Raw genomic sequence first — 25,619 nt, 5'->3', positions numbered from 1 at the left:
CCCAGGAATTAACTGGATAATTGGATGAGGATTCGAACCAACTTGTTTTACATAATAATACACTGTTGCCTAAAAATTTGGCAGAACCCAGCAACAAGTATACACTTAGTGACATTTTAGAGAAACGGTTGACATCTTTTGAACATTTTCGTATTTTTCTATTTTGTTTTATTCTTCTTGAATAAATTTAAATCATTTTTGCTTGTTGCTTTTCACTTTAAATTTATTTTTTGTAGTAAAATCTATATGCCTTTTTTTCTTACTGCTTGTATTTTCCTGACGTAGCTTTTCTTTTTTTTTAATTTTTAATTTTTTATTGTGTTTTAGGTTTTGGGGTACATGTGCAGAACATGTAAGATAGTTGCATAGGTACACACATGGCAGTGTGTTTTGCTGCCTTCTGCCCTTTCGCCCACATTTGGCATTTCTCCCCATGCTATCCCTCCCCAGCTCCCCTCCTCCCCCGCTGTCCCTTTTTTTTGCATTTGTTTATTTTCACATGCTTACTGACACTGTGTTTTAGGTATCACACCTGTAATTGGAATACATTATTTCCTTACTTTGAGTGGGTCTCTGTTTAAGAAAAAAAAACCTATTTAAACCTACTGTGAATACGGTTTATATTTATCATCTTGTTTTATTTCAAGTTACTTGGGTTTGTTATGTTGTTAATTTCTTCTTTCTTCTTTTCTCTTTTTTTTTCAGATCAACATAATTTTTATTGCATCTTCTCTTACTGTCAGTTTAACATACTAGTTATCCCTAGAGTGGTTATAAAAATTTAACATACATTTTTAATCTTATATTTCTTAAAAATTGATCAATTTGCAGACAGATACTCCTAGATAAAGGCTTCAAATCCTTATAATTACCTCTTATTTTTTTCCCTGATGACTCCCTATGTTAAGATTATTTGGCATTTTATTTCAATTTCTTTTTATATATCACAAAACTTTACTGTTATTAGTATCTTTACTCTTATATCTCGTATTTTCTCATTCTCCAATTTATTTTTAAGTTTAACAGAATATACAGGCATATCTCAGAGATGTGGGTTAAGAGTCAGACCACAATAAAGCAAATAGTATCATAAAGTGTCATATGAATTTTTTGGTTTTCCAGTGCATGCAAGTTATGTTTACACTATCCTGCAGTTAATTAAGTGTGAAATAGCACTGTGTCTAAAAAACAATGTACATATCTTAATTAAAATACTCTATTGCTAAAAAATGCTAACAATCATCTGATCCTCCAGTGAGTCACAATCTTTTGGCTGGTGGAAGGTCTTGCTTGCATACTGTGCTGACTGACCAGGGTGATGGTTGCTGAGAGATGGAATGGCTATAGCAACTTTTGAAAAGATGAGAGCAATGAGGTTTGCCACATCAATTGACTCTTCCTTTCACAAAAGATTTCTCTGTAGCATGTAATGCTGTTTGAGAGCATTTTACCCACAGGAAAACTTCTTTTAAAATTGAAATCAGTCTTCCCACACCCTGCTGCTGTTTTATTGACTAAGTTTATGGAATGTTCTAATACCTTTGTTGTCATTTCAACAATGTTCACAGCATGTTCACCAAGAGTAGATTCCACCTCAGGAACTTCTTTCTTTGCTCATTTCTTAGAAGCAACTTTTCATTCATTGAAATTTCATTATGAGGTTGCAGCAACCCAGTCACTTCTTTATGCCCCACTTCTAGTTCTCTTGCTGTTTCTTCCACATCTGCAATTACTTTTTTCCACTGAAATCTTGAATCCTTCAAAATCATCCAAGAAGTTGGAATTAGCTTCTTCTGAATGAAACTGGAGAGTTCCTTGACCTTCTCATGGGACTTCTGATAGGAGTGTGGCTCCTTTTCTCTGCTTCCTCAAACCCATTATGGGAGGGGAAGCATGAAGACAAGCAGGTGCAAGAGCCAGGGCAAGTGATTTTGGACTCTGACCCCATGGTAGAGTCTAGGAGTGTGTTGCAATTAATGTTCTTTTAGCAGTTGCCATCTACAGATGGCTAAGTGTTAAACCAGCTCAGTAGAGAGTCAGGGTTTTACATCCTGCCCTCTTGATATCCAAGTCCCTGTCCAGCATCCAGGAAGAGTCAGGTCACCTGGACTTAAAGGATGGTGAATGCCAGGATTTCACTGAGTGGTGAAGGTAGCTCTCAGTGGGATGGATGGGGAGCTGGAATGGGGTTGGAGTGGGACAATGATCTGTCCCTGGAGTTTAGCCATCCTGCATCTGATGTCCTCTCCAACCATCCCCAGCTCAACTCCTTTTGATGTTCAGGTGCTCCTTCTCTTCTCTCCTTCTCTGCCATGAAACTCTGCCACTCTGCAGCTCTTCTGCTCTTCTGTACCTTTGCTCATGGAGCTTAGGGTTTACATGGGGTTAGGATAGGGGTGTGGCAGGCCATAGTAATCTTAGAAAAGGCAACATTTGGGTGCCAAAACAGGAATGCCTGTTCCCATTTAGGGCCAAGGTTTCCAGGCTTGCGGGTGGGGCCTTTGCCAGGGAACCATCCTCTTCTACCCACTATTTCACTGCCTCCTGTCTGTATCACAAAATCCTGTTAATATTGACATTTTGACTTCCTCTTATGAGTTATACATGTTTCTAATGGTATCTTGAATGGTAAATTCTTTACAAAAGGTTTTTAATTTACTTTGCCTAGATCCATCAAAGGAATCACTATCAATGGCAGTTACGGCCTTACAAAATGTGTTTCTTAAATAAGAAGACTTGAAAGTCAGGATTACCTTGTGATACCTAGCTGCAGAATAAATGTTTTGTTAGCAGGCATGAAAATAGCATCAATCTACGTGCACTTTTCCATTAGTGCTCTTGGTTTATTAGGTCCATTGTCAATGAGAAGTAATATATGGAATGGCATCTTATTTTCTGAGTGGTAGGTCTAAACAGTGGGCTTAAAATAATCAGTGAAACATACTGTAAACAAATGTGCTGTTGCTCGGGCTTTGTTGTTCCATTTTTAGAGCACAGGCAGAGTAGATTTAGCATTCTTCTGAAGGGCTCTAACATTTTCCGAATGATATGTAAGCACTGGCTTCAATTTAAATTCATCACTTTGGGAGGCTGAGGCGGGCAGATCACTAGGTCAAGAGATGAGACCATCCTGGCCAACATAGTGAAACCCCATCTCTACTAAAAATACAAAAAAATTAGCTGGGCATGGTATGCATGGCTGTAGTCCCAGCTACTCGGGAGGCTGAGGCAGGAGAACTGCTTGTACCTGGGAGGCGGAGGTTGCAGTGAGCCAAGGTTGCGCCACTGCACTCCAGCCTGGCACCTGGTGATAGAGTCAGATTCTGTCTTAAATAAATAAATAAATAAATAAATAAATAAATAAATAAGCCATCAGCTGCATTGGCCTCTAAAAGAGAGTCTTTTATTTTTTTAAATAGAAGTGTGCTTCATCTGCATGGAAAATCTATTTAGCCACATTGATCATGAATCTTAGCTAGATATTCTGGATAACTTGATGCTGTCTCTGCATTATCATTTGCTGCTTCACCTTGCACTTTTTTTTTTTTTAGATGGAGTTTCACTCGTTACCCAGGCTGGAGTGCAATGGCGCAATCTTGGCTCACTGCAACCTCCGCCTCCTGGGTTCAGGCAATTCTCCTGCCTCAGCCTCCTGAATAGCTGGGATTACACACACACACCACCATGCCCAGCTAATTTTTTTTGTATTTTTAGTAGAGACGGGGTTTCACCATGTTAACCAGGATGGTCTTGATCTCTTGACCTCGTGATCCACCCGCCTTGGCCTCCCAAAGTGCTGGGATTACAGGCGTGAGCCACCATGCCCGGCCCCACCTTGCACTTTTATGTTATGGAGATGGCTTCTTTTTTTAAACCTTGTGAACCAGCCTCTGCTAGCTTCAGACTTTTCCTCTGCAGCTTCTTCTTTCTCCCTGTCTTCATGGAATTAAAGATAGTTTCGGCTTTCATCTAGATGAGGCTTGGCTTAAGTATATTTTGGGGCTGGTTTTATCTTATAGCCAGATCATTAAAACTTTCCACATCAGCAATAAGCTGTTTTGTTTTCTTATTACTCCAGTGTGTTTACTGGAGTCACTCTTTTAAATTTTCTCAAGACTGTGTTCTTTGCATCACTATTCAGCTAAATATTTGGTACAAAAATCCTAGCTTTCAGCCTATATCACCTTTCAACATGCTTTCCTTCAACAATCTTGCCTCTTGATTTGAGGCAAGAAACGTGACTCTTCCTTTTATATGATCACTTATAGGCTATTGTAGGGTTCTTAATTGGCCTAATTTTAATATTGTTGGGTCTCAGGGAATAGTGAGACATGAGGAGAGGGAAAGAGACAGATAAATGGCCATTGGTGGAACAGTTTGAACACACACACACCTCTCTGTTCAGTTCATTGTCTTATAGAGGTGTGGTTCATGGTGCCCAAAACAATTATGATAGTAACATCACAGATCACTGATCACAAGTGATAATGAAAAGGTTTGAAATATTGCTAGAATTACCAAAATGTGACACAGAGGCATGAGAGGAGGACATGGTCTTGGAAGAGTGGTACCAATGGACTTACTGGACACAAGTTGCCATAAACCTTCAGTTTATTAAAAATATGCAAACTCTTCAAGCAAAATCAAATGAAGTATAATAAAATGAGCTATATCTGTCTGACCAAGCAATGTTTTTAGAGAGTATTTGTAGGTAAAAATCTTTTATACACACACAAAATTTTTGGGTTTGGTTCTTTCCCAAGTTCTTTTTGCCTAGGTCTAGAATTTTGGGTTTGAAATCATTTTCTCTTACATTTGTATAGAAGTGACTCAAATATCTTCCAATAACTGTAATGCTAATAATTATTTGCTTTATCTCTTCAATTTGAATGCTAATTCTCTTATCTATGAACATGTTTTAGGTCTTATTCTTTGATTAATGTTCTAAAATTTAACTTGTGGGTGCAGTGGCTCATGCCTATAAACCCAGGACTTTGGAAGACCAAGCCTGGTGGATCATCTTAGGTCAGGAGTTCAAGACAAGCCCAGCTAACCTGGTGAAAGCCTGTTTCTTTTTATTTTTTATTTTTTGAGACGGAGTTTCGCTCTTGTTACCCAGGCTGGAGTGCAATGGCGTGATCTCAGCTCACCGCAACCTCCGCCTCCTGGGTTCAGGCAATTCTCCTGCCTCAGCCTCCTGAGTAGCTGGGGTTACAGGCACGCACCACCATGCCCAGCTAATTTTTTGTATTTTGAGTAGAGATGGGTTTCACCATGTTGACCAGGATGGTCTCGATTTCTTGACCTCGTGATCCACCCGCCTCGGCTTCCCAAAGTGCTGGGATTACAGGCTTGAGCCACCGTGCCCGGCCGTGAAAGCCTGTTTCTACTAAAATTACAAAAAGTAGCCAGGCGTGGTGGTGTGTGCCTACAATCCCAGCTACTCGGGAGGCTGACATGAGAATAGCTTGAACCTGAGAGGCAGAGGTTGCAGTGAGCCAAGATCGCACCAATGCAATCCAGCCTAGGTGACAGAGCGAAACTTTGTCTAAAAAAAAAAATTCAGTAGTTTAAGTGTGGTCTTTTTGTTGTTGTTGTTTTTTACCCATTTTTTTCTTCTTGGAACTAAGTAATTTTTTAATTCAGAAGTTTGTATTTTTCTTCAATTTTGAAGTTTTTTCTTTTATCTTTATTATATATCATTCCACTTAGAGTTGTTATTTTCGAGAAATCATATTAAATATATCATAGAACTTTTATATCTATCTTCTATGTCAATTATCTTTTGGTCATATAGTTTGTTTAACATGCTGCCTTCTGGGGGAATTTCTTTGCCCCTGCGAACTCTACAATTTGTTCCTTAGTTGTATTGGAAAGAAAGAATTAAAAACAAAATCTCCTGTCAGCCCAGAAAACCTCTGCATGAAAATAGAAGAGAAAGAAATAAGTTTAATTATGGAATAAGCATTAAACCAGAATGTGATTTGTGTTACAGTCCTCTAAGGGCTCCGAAAACGAAGACATGAAGAAATCTTACCATTTGATACAACCCAGAAGATATGATACAGTATGTATGAGTTCTTAAGATAAACAGTAACTAGTCCCTGCATAAGAGGATTTGATCACGCCATTTGCCACACCTATTGCAGGTTCAATTCACTTGGTGGTTTGGTTGGCTAGGTGTGTTATTCAAAGAAAAAACACACTTTTCATGTCTTTATGACAGAAGGTCATCATGCAACTTGGCGGAGGTCAGTCTACCTAAGTTAGGCTCCTACCCTTCCACAGAAAATGGAAGAAGGGGCACTGTTTCTCTGGATGATTCCATGTCAAACGAAATAAAATGGCTCCTAGGTACTTGATGAATATCTTAGATATTTCAATATTGTAAAGCTGGAAATTATGTTATTTACCGTTACAAAATTTAAATACCGTAAAGCTGGAAATAATCTTATTTACCTTTTAGAAAGACTTACATACAATTCCAAAAGGCAGAGGTTACTTGCAAGTTAAGTTTTCTAAGGTGAATGCTCTAATAAATGGAAAAGAGAAGTATATTCCTTTATTTTCAACAGGGAGAATTAAGCCTCTTAGTATTAATTTGTATTTTCCCTTACAGTTGTCTTTACTTTCTGTTTTGTTGTTGTTGTCGTAGGGGTTGGGGGACAGCGCCTTGCTCTCTTGCACAGGCTGGAGTGCATTGGTGTGATCTTAGCTCACCACAACTTCTGCTTCCTAGGTTAAAACGATTCTCCTGCCTCAGCCTCCTGAGTAGCTGGGACTACAGGCATGCACCACCAAGCTGAGCTAATTTTTGTATTTTTAGTAGAGATGGGGTTTCACTGTATTGTCCAGGCTGCTCTCGAACTCCTGACCTTGTGATTTGCTCACCTTGGCCTCCCAAAATACTGGGATTACAGGCATGAGCCACCATGCCCAGCCAGTTGTCTTTACTTTAATTTTCAATATATCTAACTGATTATGTTTTTTTTTTTCTAGCAGCCCGTAATCATTTAACAATATTTATTGTAAAATTCATTGTAATTTATTTGAAGTTCTTTGAAGATAGTGCTTTTACTTCTTTTGTGTCTGTCTGATGCTTGTATTCTTCAACCCGTTTTTTGGTTCATTGGGTTTAGTTTGATGCTTCTCTTGCATGGTTCTTTAACTATATATATATATATTTATATATATAAATATATAATATATATATATTTTTTAAATTAAGGATCTCTGATTACTTCCTTGTAAATGGAAATTCTGACTCTAGGAGTTTTCCCTTGATTATGTTCAATGGGAAAGGACATGCTGATATGTCCAATTTGCTGACGATTTATAATATGGGCCTGAGATTCCCTGTTATTCTTGGATTAGGAAATCATCTGGGGCATACTCTATCAGTCCAATTGCTTATCTGGTTTCAGGCACAAGCAATGACCAGTGTTAAGTGCAAACTGGAGAGAGGGAAAGGATACATAATCCTCATTCTTTCAATAAAGTCCTAATAGCAGCCTTCCTGATAATTATTGCTAGATCATATCCAGCTCCTTCTATTACTTGAATCTAAGTTTGAGTCCCACTTGCCTGGCACTAAATTAGTTACCCACCATCAGTTGGTGCCTTTTATTTCTTACTATAAGAAACCTCATTTTTGAGGAGCTGCTGTATCTAGCCCCAGAGTGTGAATGATTGTTTACCTCACTCATATGGCAGGCTCTATTGTCTTTGTCTGTGCTTGGTTAAGAAGTGAACATGTAGTATGAATCTGGCTGTAAAGGACATAAGTACTAAGAAGTATGCTGAGATTTTATGGGAAGATTTTTCTCCTTCCCTCCCTTATTAAAAAAAAAAAACACTACATAAGAAGACACTTCCTCCCTGCTCCCTTTTCCCCTGCTTCGGGGGTTTTATGTGAGTAGATGGTGTTTGGAGTTACAAGACACCTTCAGTGACCTTAATAACATGAAGATGTTAGCAGAGAAGTAATGCAGCAAGAGCTTGAAGGTCCTTGATGCTGTTAGTGAACCCACAGAACAAACCTTGGAATGGCCTATGTCCAGACACTTGTAGGTGAGTTGATGAGATAAATTTTTTCAATGTCCTTATTTGTAGCTCAGCATACTCCATTCCATTGACCGTCTCTACATCAACAGCTCTTATTGTTGTGTGTGTGTTTTGAGCTGTCATTGTCTATTATGTTTTTCTATAGATCTGTTATTATTTGATTTTTATCATTCAGGAATTCCTCATCCTTCATTTGATTGGGAATACTTTTTAATGTCTTCAGTCTTTTGTATAGATTTATTCTTAATAACAATTATATAAAATCTGTATATGCAACTCTTCTGACATAAAATGGGTTTGGAGCAGAATGGGATAGGAAAATAGATCTAGTCTGTGTCTTTCTGCCATTGTTTTCAGAAAATGTAAGTTATTTCCCTTCAAGATCCAACTACGTGATCATCTCATCTAGTAATAATCCTGTGATCTGTCCACATTTCTCTTGTACCCTGTGTATGCTTCTACTGGATTTACCACATAGTATTGAAATTGTCTTACGTAGGCACATCCTGCCTTTGGATTATGAAGCTCTCCTGTTAAACCTTATGTGTTATTTATATTTTAATTTTGCAGAATGGCTTATTCACTGTCATCTCTCAAAACATTTTATTGAATTGAACACACTCTGACTCTTGAAAGATTTATTTTCTACAAGGAACTTAGAATCTACAATGACACTTCTTATCAAATTCTGAATGTTTTCTTCTTGACTTTATCCTAGCTACTTGAATCTAAGAGATTTGTACTTAGATCTTCCAGATAAAACTTTGATGGAGAATTTCCCAGAAACAACTATAAAGTTATTTTCTTTTTCTACTCTTGTTTTTCTTATTTAGTCCCTCTTTTGTATTTCTCTGTTTATAAATTAGATTATGTCTGGAAGTTTTTGTTGATGTGATATTAAGTGATTTGCAATTATAACTTGCAGCTGTCTGTATTTAATTTGGTTAAGTTTTTAGTTCAAGTAAGTTCATAAAAGCTCCATTGGGACCTATTACGTGATAAGCTTTGTGCCAAATTTGTGTACAGATGTCAATTTCTCTTTGTTAGGGAACACATCTATATTTCTATGTATCTCTACATCATTAGATAGATATGTAAATGGATATATTTATATTAGAATTTTGATGCAAGTACTCTCAAATGTGATTATAGGATTTTTCTAAGTCTTTTTTTAAAAAGGGAAAAATTACATGTATCTGTTCTATAGCTAAAAATCTATTAAGCATTATATCTTAGTTAAATTAGCATTGTCTAGAGTAATAGAAAATTTTTGAAACCTCAGGAACTTAAGGCATAAAAACTTCTCATTTAAAATTCAATCCATGAATTTATCTGGCCATGTGATACAGTGATGCTTATGAAGTCATTCAGACACCAAGTCTAAAAATGTCTACCTATATAATATGTGGTTTATATGTCACTATGAGCTAAATAATTTAGCATAGATTAGAAAGCAGACTGAATGAGAGAGGGAGACAGAGAGAAAGAGAGAGAGAGGGAGAGAAAATCATGTCATATATAAATTATGCATGTTTTATTGCTTGTATCTAAAAAGAGCATACATTTTTTTTTCTCAGAGAAGTGAAAAATGGAAGATGGAAGCTGTTTGCAGGGAAGGCTGGGAAATGTAGCCCAACTGTGTGCAAGAAAGCAAGCCTGGTTTTAGAGAACACACCGAAGTCTCTGCCGCATACCTCCACCAAGTGGTCAGAACACCTGGCCAAAGGCAAAGATCGTGTGTGGGAGCTCAGGCTCAGCTTCTGTTTTTCTCTGCTAACTTCAAATCTCATCTCCATTTGTTTTAATAAAACTTTCTGAATCTGGCCAGCTTGGGGAAATTGACCAGACTAATACATAGAAAGTTAGAAGCAAAAATGGATACTTTACTCAGCAGGTGGCTCTCCTCAAATTCTCTGAGTGCCAGTGATCAGTATATGAGAATGTATTTCTCTCATTAGCCTCTGTAATGAGCTACCAGTCAACAAAGATATGATATATCAGTTTATTTTTTTTCTCTTTAGTTTAATGAGAAAATAGAGAGAAGTTATTTTGTTGATGTTGTAACCATTAGCCAACTGCAAAAGTTTTCCAGGATAAATTGAAGAGAACAGGAGGCAGCGGGCTATGTGGATTTTCTGTTTTCTCTAATGTTTAATAAAGAAATAAAACTTATAAGGTATTGATAGAAAGGCATCAAAAAGTAGTAAACATAGCGCTTGAAGAATCAGGAGCGAGGACAGTTACTCATATGCAGTTTTTCTTTCTAGCAGAAAAGTCAGAATTTTATTTCTCCTGTTCTCTATTTGCATATTGCATGGTGCTATAGATGGGTCATGGGTTCATGGTTAAGACGTAATTAGATACAAAGCCTTACTGTTCTTCTTCTTACTACTACACGTTTGAAATATGACCTGATTTCTTGCGCCTCAATTTCTCATTTGTTATGTTGGTACAACTACACTTATGTATAATTTATTTATATAACAAAAACTGCTTGGAGGATTGGATTCAATAATTTGGTGTACCTAGCATCTACCTGTCTCTCAGCAAGCACTCTGGAAATGCTAGTTCTTTTTGGCTGGAGAAATAGTCTCTTTCTGGAAAGTATTCTACATGAAATATTTGGAGTGTGAAACTTCTCAGATGGTGTCTTCAACATTTATCAAAACACTACCACGTCCAGCAGGCATTCCATCCTTGGTGATCCCAAAGCACTACACATATTTATCTTAAGACGTTACACTTTTACACACATCTTTGGGCACAGGGTCTCTTTAACTAGACTGTGAACTTCTAAGTGAGTAGATCCTGTGTTCTCTTCTTCACATTTCCCTCAATTCAGCAAGAAGAAAGTGACAGCTGTAATTTTTTATTCTAGCACTATGCTAGCAAGGCACCATAGGGGTCAAGACTAGAAAGGAAGGCCTTTAAAATGTTACAGTTTATTTTCTACAACACCTTGCTCAGCCCCTCTTTCTTAGGTATGTTCAGACCTGGCCCTGGAAGCCTGGGATTGTTCAAACACATCTGGTTAAAGAAATCATATTTATATCCAACCTATGAAGACAAAGAAGATGGAAACAAATAGATGAGGGCCCCCTTCTTCATGCTACTACACCAAACCTGGACCATGGCAAAAGGGAGCAGAGTGGGAGACAGACAGCCACTGGGGATTTCCCAGCCAGCCTCCTATTGTTTCCAGTGCAGAATAGCTGTGCTCTTGGCCTCATTGCTTCCTGTCACAGCTCCTAATATGCCAGGCGCAGATTCATGGTGTGACCCACTATGGACGCTACAGCAATTACTTTTTATACCACTAGTTGGAAAAGAAAACCCAAAATGCATCAAGGAATATTCTCCATAAAAAGAATAGCCCTTTAGAAGAACATGTAAAGTGGGATCTAATGAATATTCCTACTAACAAGCCCATCCTATTTAGCTTCAATGTGGTCATTTTTAAGGTGTCTGGAAACGGCACTCACACCTTGTGCATTGTGTTTGATACCGTTTGGAAGCACATTCCTGCAGGCACCTGCATGAGAACAGACCAAGCAAATAAGTTGGCAGATAGAAAAGAAACAGGAACTCAGAGGTGAATCAGGTTGCTTGCTCAGGCCCAAGAAGCAGCAGTGGAATATTTATATTTTTTAAGTTAATTTTCTTAAAAAACTGCTTGTCTGCCCATTAATTTGTAGTTTCTGTCCTTTTTCTGCACCACATGTACCAGATTCAGTAATTAACTTTTTAAGCCGAGTTCAGCAATTTATTGGGCTTAGTTTGCAGTCCAGAAACTGATCACATACCTACCCTGACAAGACAGTCTTAATGAGTCTGAAACCAGAAGCTGAAGCTCTAGATGAGCTAATTCTGCAACCTGAGGCCCTGAGCCAGTTGCTGGAAATTATCCCAAATGGATTTCTGAATCTTTCCACCTGCAGCACAATTCCCCCATGCATGCCTCTCCCAGAGCTGGACGGTGTGGCACCATTGAAATGTCTTTAGAAGACTTTTTTTTTTCCTGTATTTTAATTGTGTGTTAGGATAAAATAACTTACGGGTCTGCAATATTTATTACTCTGTTCAAATGGAGAAAAGAACCCTACATAATATTGAAGAAATTACAAAGGTCAAAAGATTCTGTCTCCTCAGGCCATTTTATGGTACAGAGAAGCAGCACTTCTGAACACATAATGAAAACCACAATCTCCGTTTGAATTGAGAAGAAACCTCCAGCTCCCAGCAAAGGTGTTCTAATGAGATACTGTATTAGTATAATACTGCTTTCAAAGCAATCACCAGCATGCTGATTGTTCCCTGGGCAGGGCTGATCCATGAGCCTTATTTGTAACGAGATGAAGGTGTATTTGACAGGAAAGATTGGTTTTCAGAAAGAAAGAAGTCACTGGGATGTGCACTGCTGGGCCCAAAGAGCCACTGCCCCTGCCTGAGGCTTTTTAGCAGCTTTGTAAAGATAAAATAAAAAGTCAGAAATCAGAAAGATAAAGCAAGATACCTTGACACGTTTCAGGATATGAGGACACAACGATACCAGTTTTTCCTGTGACTCAAATCTTTATGAACAAAATTATTACAACTGGAACAGAGGCTGTAATGGATCCAGGACCACCTCTGGGACCTGGGAACTTTAACCTGACAGCCTCACCAGGGATGTGCAGTGCCTGCTCACTCTACCTGCAAAGGGCTGGAAGTTCAGGTTGAAGAATTCGACTTTCATAGAAAGAGAAAACAAGAGACAAAAAAAAGGGACTTTTGTCAGTACACATAGTCAGGGGCCTCGAATCTGTTCTTTATTAAAGAATAAGGGCTAATGGACTGTCTCCAAAGTATTTATTGCACCTGTATGTGCTCAGCATGGTACAAAGCATGGTCAAAAACCAGAAAAAAAAAGGTGTTTTGCCCCTGTTGTAAAGGGAAGAAAATAGCAGCTCCAGTGCATCAGTCATGATAGAAGCATTTGATGATGTTATAAATGACACAGGTGTGATGGAAATAACTGCTCTTGGGGCCAGTTTAGAGAGACATAACCCTGTGGTTGGAAAGATGAGACTGCTAGATTTGCAGCGAAGTCTTGAAAGAAAGGTACGTAGAATTTAGGACCAGGAAAATCACAGTGGAGGTAACAGGAAAGAGACATAGAAGTGCAATGAATGTGGCGTATTTATAAGATGGCAAAGGCATTATCAAGCTGATTTAGACAGCTCTTTTCTTCTGCCTTATTTTCCAAGCAAATATTCCAAATTTTAAACCATCCCAGTTTCTTTACCTGCTCCTCTCCCTATGAAGAAGCATTGTAGTCTCTGCCCCTACGGTGCTCTGTAGACTATTTTATCCTGAAACATAGTATTAGAAGTATTTGTTTGCCTTTCTTCTTATGCAATCATTAACTCTTCAGGGAAGAAACTGAGGCTCATTCCTCTAGATTTTTATGATGTAATAAAATCATAAGTAAAAAGTACTTAGTATGTGAAGGAATTTTTGATGAATTGACTGCATTTCCTTCAGCCACAATTTGTCTACATGATTCTCCAGACTCATGGATGTCATTGGCCTCTCCAGATCTCCCTGCCCCCTTCCTTCTCTGCTCCAGGCTTCTTAACTGACCGACATTCCTGTAAAATTATGGTATCCAAAGTCCAGAATTCTCAGTGCAGAGTTAAACTTGAGACTATGACTCAGTAAACCTGTCTATAAATTCATGCAAATTCAGTGTTAGAATGAAATAGGTACATGACATCATAGGCTCATAGTGAGCCTTTTTAATAAAACTTTCAAAAACCTATGTTCTCCCTCATTCTTTACTGATGGAAATGAATTTTTGACCCTAAATATGGAACTTCATCCATTTACAACTGTCAGATTTCATCTTCATTGTCTTGCAAATGTTCACAATAATTTTGAACCTTGATGTTGGCATTTATGATGCTTAGTGCTCCTTTCCAACTTTACCAAGAGTTGCATTTGACAAATACATATTCTACTCTCTCTCTCGGTCGGTTAAGGGGCTAAGGACCTAAATAAAGCCAAGGGAGGAATCCAGTGTGGCATCCCTGGAAGTTTCGTCCAGGCTGACAAGAAATTGTCAGTAAATTGTCTCACTTTAGACATATTGTTCAAGTGGTTACATACACAATTCACTAACATGGATGTGTTCTGACTAACATTCTTTTCATAGCATCAATAAAAATACAATGAAAAAATTGTTTTAAAGGCTTTTCTAAAGCCAAGATAATCTTACTTCAATAGCCTCCACCTGGCTGGTAAGAAAACAAATTTAGCGTGATGTGATATTTTGCCTCACATTATTCACCAAAGTGAGTGCCACCTTGCTCTTCATAATTTTGAAGCAATCAGCCAAAACTTACCAGATACTTCCACAGTATATCTTCTACCTGCTTTTGAGAACCCAGACAGTATCTTTCTCATGTTCTCTCATGCATCTCCTATGCTACAGGGACCATTGAAGATTTTTAAAGTAATAATTAAGTAAAGGATCATGATCTAATTAATGAAATAATCATGTTGAGCATCATAAAGATATTGAGACGGTAAATGAATAACTGTTGTGCATCAAGACTTCAGAAAGTTCCATCTCTTTTGGTGGCATTTGTCAAGCCATCTACGTTTCTTAAATCTTAGTTTCTTTTCACAAAATGAAGTAACACTAAATGGGATAAAGTTCCATTTAGTCTTGAAATTTTATACTCTGCGTTTAGCAACTTTAGACAGCCAGGAAGTCCTTTATAACTTACTCGTTATCTGTAGTGCAGAGATCTGCCACTGACATGGAACTGCATACACATTAAGATCTATTACCTTCAAGAGTTTCAGTTAGAGCTGCTGCCTCCTTTATAGAGAGGGCAGAACGAGTCTAAGAAGGAGGAAATGTTACTTCTTAGCCTGGGCATACCTGCCAATCAGAAAGACCATTTGGGGATTTGATGCAAAGTTATTGCTGGTTGATGACTCCACATGCCAGAATTCTCACTGATATTTTTAAATCCCTGCAATAAAGTCTCAGTAGAAGAAACTGCAAGATGAATTACACATGCTTATAGATCTGTCTCTGAAAAACTTCAGGGTTTTCATTCATTTTCGTAATTTCAGCACTTGGTGTTCCAGTAGATCTTTGGGGAATAGCATTGAGAAGAAAAGCAATGATCTCACCCCATAAAATGGTAAAGACCAGGGGTTAAATATATTGTTTTTCTAATTGAAGGCAATAAAAAAAAAGGTTCTAAATCCTCTACAATAGTTATTTTCCTTTCAATTCCGTTAGGCTTCAGCTGATGAACTATTTTCTAAAGAATTTCCTTTGGAGATCCTTTTTATTTACTGAAAAGAACTAATTGTTTTCACAGTGATGTATAAAAATACAGTGTGCTCAACTCACCATTCTGTATCAGGATTAGAAAAATACTGTTCTCAAGGCACTGTCTATTTTGAGGAAATTTGCTTTTATAATGTGCACTAACAGCAGAGCTGCCCTTCTTTAAGCAATCACTAAGAACCGTTTATATATGGTAGCAAACTCAGGTTGATTATTCACATCCTATAAATTACTGGAAGGAGCAAGTGAAAATTTACATTCACATCTTTAACCCTGCCATGAGCAGTGTTTCATTCTGCTCTTGAGTCCTTTGACACTGAGGTCAGGTGCTGTGTGCTTATTACTCAGCCTTTGTGTAAACCTTCCTGCCTGAGACCACTCTCATCTGGGGAAAACAATTGTGTAGCTGAAAGCAGCTTTCTTCTTCGCTTGCCATTCTGTCCTCTCCAGGTGGGGTTGCTTATCTCAACGGTTCCCAACCTTTTTGGCACCAGGGACCAGTATAGAAGTTGGTGGGGGAGGCAGGTGTGGTTTTGAGGAGGACCTGTTCCACCTCAGATCATCAGGACATTAGATGCACAGTTCACAGTAGGGTATGTGTTCCTTATGCTGACTCTGATCTGACAGGAGGCAAAGCTCAGGCAGTAATGCTTGCTTACCTGCTGCTCACCTCCTGCTATGTGGCCAGGTTCTAAATAGGCCACACTAGCAGTTCTTGGCCTGGGGTTGGGGACTACTGGCTAATCTGATTGATTGTTCAGTTTCCAGGATGCTAGAAAAACTGCCATTTACTAGTAGGCAATATCAATGTGAATTGAAAGGATACATGTGCAGGTGCCTGGTCTTCTTTATGTTGTTTAGCTCAAGGCTCAAGATTTGAATAAAGAACTCATTTGTTTTCTTTTATCCTTTGTTCATGAGGTTTCGGAATCCTTGCTTCCTAGGAGATGGTAAGGTAGGGGCCTTCAGATGAAGAATGGAGCCAAGCCTTGAGATGAAGCCAGTGCTCCAAACCTGTCTTAGGCAGTCTTGTATTGCACAAGGTGCATGCTCCACTTCTAATAAAGGAACAAGTTGATTTCACACTGCTGTTGTCCCTTAGGCTTTTAACTTCCTGTGGAAACTAACAAAGAAAAAGGGTAAAAGGTCTTGCAATGGCAAAAACAACAATAAACAAGAAAAATAACCTGTCTGATGAAATTATTAATAAAATCTATAACAACAGGAAAATCAGCAACACTGTAAATTTGGAGGGGTGATCTCCGGGTAACTTAAAAAAGATTCCACTATGTATAGCACACTTTGATCAGGTTGAAGGAAGGAAAAAAGAGCTCTTTACAATTCTATGAAAAAGCAGCATTATCAGGCAGTCTCTCAGATGACTATGATTTTTAAGTCCTGTAGTGTTCATTACATTGTAAATTTACATTTTGCTTTTTATTGCCTTTCTTCAGTATACTTGATATATTTGCATACATATTATTGATGTTTTATTTAAAAAGCTTTCAGATGCCTTTGAAACTTTCACTATTTTCTAATTTAATATTTACTAATTTATTAGGTTTATTTTGATGGGAAGTTTCCAGCTTCTGGAGTTGAATATTTATTTCATTTAGTTTCATTCTTTCTTATTTAATGAAAAATATAATTAAGTAAATGAACTTTGTTCTCTGTAAAGCTTCTACTACCCTTGTAAATGACTAAATAGCTACAGTGAGAAGACTACGATACATAGCAATCTTATTGTAGTTAATTTTAATAACTTATAACAGGAGCTTTGAGTTATTTTCTGATCTAAAGATTATTTAGCAGAGGATTTTGTTTTTATTTCCAAGTGATTAGATTCATTTTCTTTATCATTTTGCTATACATTTTTGCTTTTATTACATTGTGAATAAAGAATTTATGATTATGGCTATGATATTTTGTTTGCAAGTATATTGAAACACTGTTAGGAAAGTTCTATATAAAAGATATATTTTATATCATCTACTTGATTTAATATGTTAATTGTGTTATTCTAATACTATATCTATCATTTTGGTCTAAGTGAACTGTAAAAAAATGTAACAATATATTTTAGCCGCCCCTGAAGACCATGGTTGTTTTTCATTTTAACTGGCTATATTTCTATGTCTTTTGTCATACACTTTGGAGTTAGTGAATTCAGAACCCAGATCTATGACAGATGTATCTTTATTGTAAGTTATCCCATTTAGTAAATAATTTCCTTTTTCAGAATTAATGTTTGCTGCCTGATTTTACTTTTGTTTTTAAGATAACCAGCTCTGCTCTGTGATGTATACATATGCATTTCTCATTATCTGCCTGTTTGTGTAGTATTATCCTTCTGTGTAATTTGTATTCTTTGCAAAAGTTATAAATTAAACTTTTCTGTTTTCAGTCCCAGTGTTGCTCTCAATTAGGAGGATTCAACCTGTTTTCATTTATTTTAATAATAGATATGCTTGTTTTATTTGTTCAACCTTTTCTTAACTACTAATAGAAACAGACAATTGTACAATCATAACTACAAAACTCATGATATATTTCAAGGTGAATTATATGCATGTAACTGTCATCTGGCTCAAGATACATAGGCATATCCCAATCATTGCATCACCTGAATGTAGTCATTCAGACTACTATTACCCTAGATTACGTTCCTTGGTTTTGAAGTTTATATAAAAGAAATCATACATTATATACTTGTGCCTGGCTTCTTTTTTTATTTTCTTTTTGCGCAGTTCACTCATGGTATTGTAAGAAGCAAGTTTGTAGTTTAATTGTTGGATGGTATTTGATTGTTTAAATGTCACAAAGCATTTTGATCTATTCTATTGATTGACATTTGAGGATTTTTTTTTCCAGTTTGGGGTTGTTATAAATACCACTGATATAAACACTAATGTACATATCTTTCAATGCACATTCCTTTGGGGGAGAGATATAAGGAACATAGGTAGATCATAGAACAGGTAGATAAATAGAAACCTAGCAGGTTTGATAATCCTTTTTTGGAGTCTTGATACTGTTTATTTATCTAGAAAGACTTTTTCATCATCTGCTCTAGGCGCAGATGGAAACATATCACCTTACTCTCTCATTCTAACCAGACACTGATTGTGGATGGGTTGAAAGACTCAGTCTACCTTTGGTTCATACAGGTTCCCACAGTACAGCTCTCTAGGGGCCCCACCTGAAAGACTGGGACTGTTTACCAGAACCTCTATTCTTGGAAGGCCCTGGACTCCAATTTTGCCTTCTCAGTACAATGATACTGCCAAAAACTCAGCTGTAGATTTCAGTGACAATCTGATTGAAATTCAGCAAATGCCTGAGAAGCACCAGTGTTTGGCTGGGGTCTCTACACCTGTCTTTCCTCTGAAATCTTGGCTTTTTATATCCTGCCATACTTTGTGGCCCTCACCTCCATTCTGTCCTGTAAGATTGCTAAATATTAGTTATTTACTGTGGATTTCTGATTCATTTACTATCTTATTTCCCTCTAAGGTTAGGAAAGACCATGAAGAGGGAAGTAGGTTGCAGAATGTTGACTCGTTGTCTCTAATTTTTCTCTTCTCTTGGATGTTCCAGTGCTGATAGCTCCATCAGCACACATGCCTTTGTATAGATGATTTATTCCCTATTTTACCCAACTTTACTAATTGTTCCTGATAGAAACAAATAACTGGAATTGGAAGTCTGAGTCTAACCTGTGCTTTGCCTTTTGTTTCTCTACTATTATAGATGTTTCCTTTTTCATTTTACTTTTGTTTAAATTTTGTTTCTCCTTATGTTCTTTCCCAGCTTTAAAATTATGTGTCATATTTTAGTTGTTGTGGTAGCTTCTTTCAGGTTTTAAGCACCCAGACTTAAGCTTATATTTCTCTATCAGTGTCATGAAAAATAATATTTATGGAGCTCTACCCTTCTTAATCCCTCAAAATCCCTTGGCATTCTGCCATTGCCTTTAAAATCATGTCTACCAGTACATTTCTGTTTTTTCTTTTTCAGTTAAGATTTGTTTTCTCTGGCTGGATACTTATTAAAATTTTAAAAATTTTGCATAGGATCGGAGCCTTTTGTTTGTTTGCTTTTTTAGGTTTCCCGGCTTATTGGACTAAACTTATAGTGAACAATATCTACATGTACCTGATTGTCAGTTAGAAACATTAAATCATCATAAGTGTTAGTGTCTTTATGTCAAAGCTGATTTTAAAAAAAAAAGGTTCCATTTTGTTACCCAGACTGGAGTGTAGTGGTACGACCATAGCTCACTGCCACCTCAAGCTCCTGGGCTCAAGTGATCCTCCTGCATCAGATTCTTGAGTATCTAGGACTGCCAATGTGAGCTATCGTGCCTAGATTGAATGTTTGTTTGTTTGTTTATTATAGAGATGATAGGGTCTTGCTATGTTGCCCAGGCTGGTCTTGAACTTTTGGTCTCAAAAGTGATCTTTCCCCCTTGATCTCCCAAAATGTTGGAATTATAGGCATGAGGCACTGAGCCTGACCTGATTCATTTTTAATTTAAATGAGTCATCATCAGGTATCATGGGGCAATTCTCTCCCACTTATGATCAGTAAAGGCAAATGAATATATGAAAAAAAAAATAAGTGAAAAGATAATGTGAAGAAAGTATGGAACTTAGTTTCTGCTTTCAAGGAGCCCATAACTATTTAGGAAAATATAGCCAGAGTCCTTAGTTACCTTCCCAGGGTCCATTTACTCCTTTTTACTGACAGAGAGAACCCCACCCTCCAGTGCCATAGGGGTGGCCACATGACACTGTTTCCATTGAGATATAAGTGAAGTCTGCTGAATGTCCTGGGAGGATGTTGGCTTCTTAAAACCAATGCCAATAAATGCAATTGGCATTGTGGCATAGTTTTCCCACTTCTCAGCCCTTGCCCTGACATGAACATGAACTCTGAAGTTACAGCAGCCATCATGAAACCTTATTGTATCTGTAGTAAGATACATATTAACAGAATGATAAGGGAGAGGACCTGGATTTCTAGAAATGTGCTCCTAAACAAATGTCAGTGGCCCCTTGCCTCAGATCTAAGAAACAAGCCTCTATTGTTGAAGCCATGGTTAATCAAGTCGCCAGTATATGTAGCTAACTGATATGTTAGAGAAAATCAATTTAAATAGCTACACAGGTCACATTGTGGTGAAGAGCAGAATGTGTGATGCGGATGAAAATGGTAGTGATTTTCCTCAGCTTCCTCACATGCAGGCCAGTCTTTATGCACGTCCCTGGGAAAAGCCTTGTCTGTGCTGGGTTTCTGCACAACTGCATTTTCTACTGTATGCAGTTACCCAAGCAGCAAAACTAGAATCAGGAGCTGGGAAGTATATTCTAGGGGTGCTGAGAAAAATTGTTTCCCTTTGAGTTATGGAAGAGAGTTCATGTGAGATTCTTCTTTTCCCTAATAAATCAACAGAGTGAAACTTAGATGGTCAGAACTGCTACAGAGTGTGTGTTCAGACACTTTTCATTATAGAGCCCCCAAAGTCCTGACTAAACACTAATGTGGAAGAATGAAGAAATTAAATTCAGGAAAATAAGTGAATATAAAAGTTCAATAATCTCTGGAACTTCATGTTTTTCCCCCTAGCACTCTATAATCCTGAAATCTCAGAGCTGATAGCACTAGAGGAATCTGGTTTAAGTACTAAATTATTTAATTAGATTAATTTTACCTTAATTAGTTGTAATTATTGGCCCACAGTGACGTTAGACACTTTGCTGAGCATTTAAAGGAAAATAAATACATAAACAAGACACAGATGTCTTGGTCTTTATAGTGCTGGAAAGTTCCATAATCACTCTGATGATAAGAAATGACAGAAAATTGTTCCATAAGCTCTATTTGGGAACCACAATGATGCCTAATTCATGTGGAGACACTTTTAATAAAAAATGGAATTCATGGGGGAAAGTTGATCCTAATCCCCTTATACTTTCAACATGTGTATGCTCTGGTGTTCCTCATTTTTGAACCCTTCATTCATTCATTTATTGCTTTGAGCATGTAAATATATTATACACTGTTTTTACTAAATGAATTGCCTTCTCTCAGTTTTCATTCCACAGTGAATACTTTAGTTTTCCATGTGATATATGCATTGATTGGATCTCTTCAAATGTCAAGAGTAAGACATTCCAAGTTCATCGAGTTTAAGCACACAGATTTATTGGCTCACATCATATAAAAGAGTAAATGTTCATGGCTGAAATGAATAGGAGCTGGGGCTCAATACTCACCAGGAGTTATTCTCAAGCCCTTTGCACCGCTTACTTACCTAGGCTTCTCACAGAGTGTCATCATTTCATCTCCAGAATTCTCAGTGTGTGGTTCTGGGTTAGAAATAGCTGCTAAAGAAACTTCTGCAGGCCATTTTTATAATCAGAAGGTGGGTGTAGGCTCAGGTGTTGTTGAAGTTAACACCGGTAGACACAGGTCTGCTGGCTCACTGTGTTGGCCTTCCTGGGCAGTAGCCAGGGCTGCAGCTCCTCCTCTGGCAACCACTGGATCTCCTTCACGAGCATCTCCAACTGTTGGGTTAGGTACATGTTTAGCTCCATGATGAAGGGCACCAGCTTCTTGTGTAGAGTAACTGCATTATCAAAGTTGAAGGCTTAGAAGCAGTGAGAAATTAATAAGGGTGCCTGTTTATTATGGGTTCTGGAATATTCTATGATTACTCTTTGTCCTTTCTCTACACAGCTTCAAATCCATCTTTCCAGACTCCCTGCCATGTGGACCTCAGGCCCGAGCACCACATACAAAAGCAGCAGTCATACATAGACTGGTTAACCAGATTGCAGTCTTTCAAGTCAGCTCCCTGTAATCAACCCTTTAATCTGTATTACTCCAAGAGGTTCTGATTCTCTCTTTGAGCCCTGACTGATAAATTGACCATGTGAAATTATTTTTAAAAATTTACTTTCCATGTTTCTTGAATGGATAGATAAATAAATGTGATAAATGAAGTTATTCCTATTACACAAACTTACATTCACTCTTCCTTTTATTAATATAATATATCCTCCTTTCTATCTATCCGAAAGGCTAATTAAATGAGTTAAGACATGAAAAGTACTTAGAACAATACCTGGCACATAGTAAGTGTTAGGCAGCTCATTATTATAGCTGGTTTCACAGTATGATGTGGTTGCTAAAAAGGTAAAGCAATCTTTGGGTGTAATGGTAGAAGTGAGGGGTCAGGATCAATGGAAACTCATGGCTCACTGTATTTTTCATTGACAAAATTTTGTGTTCAATTCTGGGTGTCTCTAATTTTATTTTTATTTAATTAATGTATTTAAATATATATATACACACATATATATTTATTGTACTTTAGATTCTAGGGTACATGCACAGATCATTCAGAATTGTTGCATAGGTACATACATGGCAATGTGGTTTGCTGCCTCCATCCTCCTGTCACCTATATCTGGCATTTCTCTCCATGTTATCGCTCCGCAACCTCCATACCCGCTGCTGTCCCTCCCCCAGTCCCCTGAACCAACCCCAGTGTGTGATGTTCCCCTCCCTGTGTCCATGTGTTCTCATTGTTCAATACCCGCCTATGAGTGAGAACATGCAATGTTTGATTTTCTGTTCTTGAGTCAATTTGCTGAGAATGATGGTTTCCAGATTCATCCATGTCCCTACAAAGGAAACAAACTCATCAGTTTTCATGGCTGCAGAGTATTCCATGGTTTATATGTGTCACATTTTCCTTGTCCAGTCTATCATTGATGGGCATTTGGGTTGGTTCCAGGTTTTGGTACTGTAAACAGTGCCGCAATGAACATACCTGTGCATATGCCTTTATAATAGAACGATTTATAATCCTTTGGATATATACACAGTAATGGGATTGCTGAGTCAAATGGAATTTCTATTTCTAGGTCCTTGAGAAATCGCCATACTGTCTTCCACAATAGTTGACCTAATTTGCCTCCCACCAACAGTGTAAAAGTGTTCCTATTTCTCCACATCCTCTCCAGCATCGGTTGTCTTCAGATTTTTTAATGATCGCCATTCTAACTGGTGTGAGATGCTGTCTCAATGTGGTTTTGATTTGCATTTCTCTAATGACCAGTGATGAGGAGCATTTTTTCATGTTTGTTGGCCTCATATATGTCTTCTTTTGAAGAGTGTCTATTTGCGTCCTTTGCCCACTTTTGAATAGGTTTGTTTTTTTCTTGTAAATCTGTTTTAGTTCTTTGTAGATTCTGGATATTAGACCTTTGTCAGATGGGTAGATTTCAAAAATTTTTTCCCATTCTGTTGGTTGCCAGCTCACTCTAATGATTGTTTCTTTTGCTGTGCAGACGCTCTGGAGTTTAATAAGATCCCAATTGTCTATTTTGGCTTTTGTTGCCAATACTTTTGGTGTTTTAGTCATGAAGTCCTTGCCTATGCCTATGTCCTGAATGGTTTTGCCTAGGTTTTCTTCTAGGGTTTTTCTGGTGGTAGGTCTTACATTTAAGTCTTTAATCCATCTGGAGTTAATTTTTAGTATAAGGTGTCAGGAAGGGGTCCAGTTTCTGTTTTCTGCATGCGGCTAGCCAATTATGCAAGCACCACTTATTAAAGAGGGAATCCTTTCCCCACTGCTTGTTTTTGTCAGGTTTTTGAAAGATCAGATGGTTGTACATGTGTGGCATTGCCTCAAAGGCCTCTGTTCTGTTCCATTGGTCTATATCTCTGTTTTGGTACTAATACCAAGCTGTTTTTGATTGCTGTAGCCCTGTAGTACAGTTTGAAGTCAGGTAGAGAGATGCCTGCAGCTGTGTTCTTTTTACTTAGGATTGACTTCACTATGCAGGCTCTCCATTGGTCCCATAAGTAGTTTAAGGTGTTTTTTTTTTTTTCCAATTCTGTGAAGAGGGTCATAGGTAGGGATTCAATGGGGTTAGCACTGAATCTGTAAATGACTTTAGAGAGTATGGCAATTTTCACAATATTGATTTTTCCTAACCATGAGCATGGAATGTTTTTTCCATCTGTTTGTGTCCTATCTTATTTCCTTGAGCAGTGGTTTGTAGTTCTCCTTGAAGAGGTTCTTTACATCCTTTGTTAGGTGTATTCCTAGGTATTTTATTCTTTTTGTAGCAATTGTGAATGGGAGATCGTTCTTGATTTGGTTCTCTTTTAGTCTATTATTGGCGTATGGAATGCTTGTGATTTCTGCACAATTGTTTTGTATCCTGAGACTTTGCTGAAGTTGCTTATCAGTTTCAGGAGATTTTGGGCTGAGACAATGGGGTCTACTATATATACACAATTATATCATCTGCAAATAGAGACAATTTGACTTCCTCCTTTCCTAATTGAATACCATTTATTTCTTTTTCTTGCCTGATTGCTCTGGCTAGAACTTCCAATTCTATATTGAATAGGAGTGGTGAGAGGGCATCCTTGTCTAGTGCTGGATTTCAAAGGGAATGCTTCCAGTTTTTGCCCATTCAGTATGATATTGGCTGTGGGTTTGTCGTAAATAGCTGTTATTATTTTGAGATACATTCCATCAATACCTAGTTTATTAAGAGATTTTAGCATAAAGGGCTGTTGAAGAGCTGCTGAATTTTGTCAACGGCCTTCTCTGCATCTATTGAGATAATCATGTGGTTTTTGTCTTTGGTTCCATTTATGTGGTGATTTATGTTTATAGACTCCCATATGTTGAAACAGACTTGCATCCCTGGGATGAAGCCTACTTGATTGTGATGGATAAGCTTTTTGATGTGTTGTTGTATTCAGTTTTCCAATGTTTTATTGAAGATTTTTGCATCTATGTTCATCATGGATATTGTCCTGAAGTTTTCGTTTCTTGTTGAGTCTCTGCCGGATTTTGGTATCAGGATGACGTTGTTCTCATAAAATGATTTGGGAAGGATTCCCTCTTATTGGATTGTTTGGAATAGTTTCAGAAGGCATGGTACCAGCTCCTCTTTGTATTCCTGGTAGAATTTGTCTGTGAACCCATCTGGACCTGGGCCCTTTTTGGTTGGTGGGCTATTAATTGCTTCCTTAACTTCAGCCCTTGTTATTGGTCTGTTCAGTGTTTCAACTTCTTCCTGGTTTAGGTTTGGGAGGGTGAAAGTGTCAAGGAATTTATCCATTTCTCCCAGGTTTACTGGTTTATGTGCATAGAGTTGTTTGTAGTAATCTCTGA

The 25,619-nt window shown here is 37.7% G+C and overlaps 1 long non-coding RNA gene across 4 annotated transcripts in view; it reads left to right on the top strand.

Moving 5' to 3' along the window:
- LOC144579177 (uncharacterized) overlaps positions 1-18,118 on the top strand; it is a 70,770-nt gene extending 52,652 nt beyond the window's left edge. For 3 of the 4 annotated variants that reach the window (XR_013526141.1, XR_013526142.1, XR_013526140.1), the window contains exons 3-4: positions 5,996-6,067; positions 9,642-18,118. This is a non-coding gene — a long non-coding RNA (uncharacterized LOC144579177). The remainder of the gene's footprint in view (positions 1-5,995; positions 6,068-9,641) is intronic. The other variant, XR_013526143.1, reaches the window with a different exon arrangement.
- Positions 18,119-25,619: the final 7,501 nt, after the last annotated feature.

The sequence above is a fragment of the Callithrix jacchus genome, chromosome 14, assembly GCF_049354715.1.
Source record: "Callithrix jacchus isolate 240 chromosome 14, calJac240_pri, whole genome shotgun sequence".
Classification (NCBI taxonomy): Eukaryota; Metazoa; Chordata; class Mammalia; order Primates; family Cebidae; genus Callithrix; species Callithrix jacchus.
Note: the sequence above shows the minus strand (reverse complement) of the source record. Positions and strands in the feature narration are given on the sequence as shown.